Source organism: Gekko japonicus, unplaced genomic scaffold (genome assembly GCF_001447785.1).
Source record: "Gekko japonicus isolate JY-2015 unplaced genomic scaffold, Gekko_japonicus_V1.1 scaffold398, whole genome shotgun sequence".
Classification (NCBI taxonomy): Eukaryota; Metazoa; Chordata; class Lepidosauria; order Squamata; family Gekkonidae; genus Gekko; species Gekko japonicus.
This window is the reverse complement of record NW_015164676.1, coordinates 477,541-482,861: the sequence shown is the minus strand read 5'-3', so window position 1 is coordinate 482,861 and position 5,321 is coordinate 477,541. Positions and strand designations below refer to the sequence as shown.

Sequence of the window (5,321 nt, the reverse complement as noted above, 5' to 3'; positions counted from 1 at the left end):
AGATTCTTTCCAGACCTGTTTCTCTGGCTGTGCAAGGGTCTGAACTGCTGATATAGGGAGACGGGAAATGCTTTGAGATGACCGCCACATTATCTTAACAGGGACAAAGTGATCGTACTGCAGAAGTGATCGAATGACAAGAACACTGTGATAAAATAAGCCGATCAGGCAGACATGGGTGTACTGTGGAATGCTGCACAACCGCAGAACTCTTTTATGTACTCCTCAGAATATGTGGAAACACGCCTCTGTCCCAAGAAGACCTTTGTTTCAGGTAGCAGAAACTAAACAAGTCCAGCAGAGCACCAATGTCATCCGAGAGTTTATTCCACATGGTAGGGGCCACAACAGAGCCGTCCTGGGACCAAGTACCTGCAAGAGGCCCCTAAACAATGACTGAAGGGAGCATGGGGGGTTATGAAAGGAGAGGCAGTCTCGTAGGTATGAGGGTCCCAGACTGTTAGGGGCTTTAAAGATTAGCACCAACACTTTGAATTGGATCCCGAGACTAATTGGTAGCCAGTGCAACTGCCGCAGTACTGGAGTCATATGAGCTGGACCATGGACCACCTGCAGTTTCTGAAGTGTTTTCAAGGGTAGCCCTATGTAGAGCAAATTGCAGGAGTCCAATCTGACGGTGATCATTGCATGGATCGATATGGCAAGGTCTGACCCGGACAAATAAGGAGCCGGCTGACCGGCCTGGCACAGGTGAAGGGGGGAAAAACGCTGACCGCACTACTATGGACACTTGTTTATCCAATGATAGTGCAAAGAAACACAAGAACAGCTATTCTGAAACAGACCAGTTAGATTCAAGTCCCGTAACCCCTTAGAGACCCACAAGATTTTCAGGGTACGAATTTTTGAGAGTCAAAGGGCCCCTTGGTCAGATACCAAACTCAGCTTTGTCTCTGGAAAGTTCATCCCCTGAAATTCTTGTTGATCTCTCAGGTATTCCTCGATTTGAGTCTGGCTTTTCTACTGCAGACCAACAAAAGCTGCCCTCCGAAACGGCCTGCATCGATCAGAGCAGCGGTCCATCTAGTCGAGGGGGGGCCAAACTTGTTTAACATAAGAGCCAAATACAATAAATGTCAGATGTTTGAGAGCCGCAAGACATGAACAAATGCACGTTTTTATTGGAAAATATGCAGATTTGCTTTTTATTAACATTAAATGAGAGTGCCAAAAATAAAAACAAAAGGGGTAAAAAGAGATATTGATAATAATACTTAACTTTAGATGGGGAGGGAGGGGAGAAAGAGAGAAAGAAAGAAAGGTCGAAAGAAAGAAAGTGGAGTGAAAGAGGAAGCGGTGGCGCAGGCGGTAAGTGAAGCCTGCATTGACATCTGGCCGAACGGCTCCGGCTGTTCGAGCCCCACCGCGGCCGGGGTGAGCACCCGGCCCTATGTCCCAGCTCCCGCCCACCCAGCGGCTCGAAAGCCCGTTAAAGGGCAAATAGACAAATGGGTACCTGCTCTTAGAGCGGGGGGGCACACATCCCTTGTGGTGTAGCGGTGGCGTGAACGGCGAGCAGCGGCGGAGAAACATGGCGGCGGCTGGCGAGGCAAAGCGAGTGAGAGGAGGCTGGGCCGGCAAAAGCACAGAGGCGGGGCGATGCAGCAGGCCGGAGCCTACTGGACAGAGGCCGGCAGCGAGCATGCGTGGACGTGCGCTCGGTCCAAGCCTGAAGGAGTCGCAACAGCCAGGAAGTCGCAACAACAATCAAAGACCAGCGCCAGGAGGAAAATGGAATGTAATAATAATAATAATAATAATAATAATAATAATAATAATAATAATAATAATAATAATAATCAAATAGATGGGGGAGAGGGAGGGAGAGGTGGAAAAAAAGCAACTTTAACTTGCATCTTCCAAGACCACCACGCCCCCCACACTGGCTGGCTTGGCTTGGCGAAGGGATTTAAAGACACAAATGCCTTCTCCAAGACAGCCGGCTGTGGGGGGGCGGATGTTCTTTAAGAATGCATTTAAAGTTAAGGCTGCTTTTGTTCCCTGTCCCCTCCCTCCATCTGAAGCCTACCAAGGGAGGGAAACACTGGCTGGGCAAGGGAAGACCAATCAGGGAGGCATGCCTCCAATGCTCCCTCTAAGCTGTGGAGTCTTGTGAGCAAAAATTCTCCTTTGTGAGCTGCTGGCATTACAGTTGTGAGCGAGCGATTTGGCTACAGCATAAACTAGCTTGCTCTGGAGCCCTCCTTCCTGAGCTGAGACAAAAACCTGTGAGCCGGAGGCTAAAAAACTGAGCTAGCTCACACTAACTCAGCTTAGAGGGAACACCGCATGCCTCCCTTTTACTTCCCCGGCTGCCCTGCCAGGAGCCATACGATATGTGTGAAAGAGCCACATGGGGCTCCTGAGCCACAGTTTGGCCACCCCTGATCTAGTCCATCCTCCTGCCGCACACAGTGGCCAGCCAGAGAGCCCAGGCCGGAACGCCTCCGAGCCTCCCCTTTCTGCCACCGCCCCCGTCGCTGGCATTCAGAGGGTCACAGCCTAAGAGCATGGAGGTTCCATCTGGTCACCATCATGTCTAATTGCCACTGGTGGACCAGACCTCTAGGATGCTGTCTAATCCTTTTCCAGTCAAACTGGTGGTCATAAATACATTCTGTGGCAGCAGATTTCACACGCCCAGATTTCACTCTTCAGGTTCCTGGCATGCCCCTAAGTTTTAGTATTATGGGAAAGGGAGAAAAGTCCTCTTTGTCCGCTTTTGCTACCCCACGAATAACTGAATAAACCTTGATTTATGCCCCTTGGGCTGCAAGGAGAGCAGATCAGTCAGTCCTAAAGGAAATCAACCCTGGAAGGCCAGATACTGAAGCTGAAGCTCAAAGACTTTGGCCATCAAAAAAGAAGGGAGCTGGGAAAGACGGAAGGTCAAAGAAGAAGACGGGGACGGCAAAGGATGAGATGGGTAGACAGTGTTATCGAGGCAACGAACATGAAGTTGAGCAAACTCCATAGGACGGCGGAAGACAGGAGGGCCTGGTGTGATGTGGTCCATGGGACTCGACTGTATGACTGAACAACAGCAACAACAACAAAATGTCTATCTATTTTCACCCCATCCTTCCTTCAAGGAACTCAAGGTGCTTCACATAGCTCCTAACCCCCAACAACTACCCTTGAGGTAGGTTAAGCTGAGAGAATGACTGGACCAAGACTGGACCAACCAGAACTTCCCAGAATATTTCAAATGCAGCTGAAACTTTGACTGATACCAGAGCATGATAAAGTTGGCCATTGCATTTCCTCTTGAGGGGAATTTGCCCTTTTCAGTGCTGCCAAACACTGGATCGACATTTTCATCAAATGATCCCCCCCCCCCGAGTCTCTTTTCCACTCCATGAACACCACTTCTGACCTCATCAAAATACACTACAATTCCGCAGGGTTTGTAAGATGGAGCTCTTCCACCAGGCATTTGATTGAGAAGCCACATATAACATCTAATATAAAATTAGAGGCTTGCCCTGAAATTTCACCATTGATATTATTACTACTGATGGATACCTGTGTACATAATGACTTGGAAATTATGTTTCACTCTCTTATAAGCAATATCTATGTAGAATCATAGAATGTTAGGGTAGGAAGGGACCTTCCAGGTCATCTAGTCCAACCCCGTCAGAACCCACAGCCAACAACGAAGTACACGCAGTCAGGAACGGTAATACTTTTATTGCAGAGCTATAGATGCAGTAACATAGGCACTGTTAAGAATGGCGGCGGCCTCATGGGCATAATAGGATATAGGGTATTCATATGCACCCCCCCCCCAGCACTGGCCAATTAGGCACCCTCCCACGTGCGGGATAAGGCTTAGAGACCGTTAGGTAACTGAAGCTGAGAACGAACACTCTCCCACGGCACCTAGGGAAATCCCAGACACTACAACACCCTCCTGCACATCTGTATAGATAAGTGTTTCGGTGCACAGCAGAGACAGCACAGAAAAGAATGCAGTAGCAATTAACCTGAAAGGAAAGCAATAGCAATTAACCAGACACAGACCAACCTCCCCAACCTTCATGGCAGCATAGCTGACACCCCCTGCACTCTGCAGGAGCACAGCCAAAAGACAGCCCTACGACATACCGAAAGATGGTCGTCCAGCCTCCACTTGGAAACGTCCAGCGAAGGAGCCTCCACCACCTCCCGAGGCAGACTGTTCCACTGCTCAACCACCCTTACAGTTAGGAAGTTTCTCCTGATATTTAGCCGGTAACGACTCCCCTGTAATTTCCACCCATGTATAGCACCTTTGAATTGTTTTTCTGATTTTAACTGTTTAAAATTTTTATTGTAAGGCGCCCTGAGCTTTCGTTGGCGGGGAGGGTGGGGTATAAACCTAATAAATAAATACATACATGAATATTTAAGGGTAGGATTTTTGCCCTTACGCACATCTCATCACATTTATTCAGTGTGAACATTATCCATTACAATGTCGACCACTTGCCCAGTTTGGAGACTGGAAGGGTCATCTAGTCCGACCCCCTGCACAGTGCAGGAAATTCACAACTACTCCCCCCCCGGCGCTGCTGAGGTCAGTTCACGGAGGGAGGAACTCGCTGCTTTGGAGGGTCGCTCAAGGGAAGCCCCTCCCCACAAAGCCTCCACGAATCCCCCAACCTGGAGTTGGCAACCCCAGCAGGCGGCTCCCTTCCCCATCCCGGCAGGGAAGCAGCTCTGCGCATGCGCCGGAGGGAGGGCCGTCTTTCCCTTTCTCGCCTCCTCCTCCCTTCCTCCCCTCTCCCTGCTGGGAGCGGTGCTCCTCTCAAAGCGGTCCTCCCGGAACTTTAGTGCCGCGAGCCGAGGAGGCGCCCCGGCGGGGTTTGGATAACGGACCCGCCCGTCCCCGAGCGCGGCTGAGGGGCGGCGGCAGTGGCTCCGTTGCCCGGCGCGGCTGAGGCGAGGGAAGGGGCCGGGCGTCCTCCTCCAAGGCGTCGCCGCGAGGCGGGGGGGGGGGCAGGGCGGGATGGGCCCCGCGCCTCTCTCCTGCCTCCTCGTCGTCTGCACCGGCGCTTCGGAGGGGCCGTCCCTGGCAGCCCCTCCGCCCGAGAGGGAAGGCCGGGCGAGGGAGGGAGGGAGGGGATGGAGGCGCGCGCCCCCTTCCCCCCCTTCTCTCGGCCGTGTGCTGGGGGGGGGAAGGCGCCCCCCACCCCCTTGCGGGCGCGCGGAGGCGGGACCTTCTGCGTAGATGCATCGCGCTGCCCGACTCGAACTCGCAGCCGCCGGCCGGGCAGCGCACTCTCCCTCCCTCTCTCTCCCCAGAAAGAGAGGCG

At 52.1% G+C, this 5,321-nt stretch overlaps 1 protein-coding gene across 1 annotated transcript in view; it reads left to right on the top strand.

Annotated features, from left to right (window-relative positions):
- OPA1 (optic atrophy 1 (autosomal dominant)) overlaps positions 1–5,321 on the top strand; it is a 92,296-nt gene that overhangs the window by 6,289 nt on the left and 80,686 nt on the right. The window lies entirely within an intron of this gene.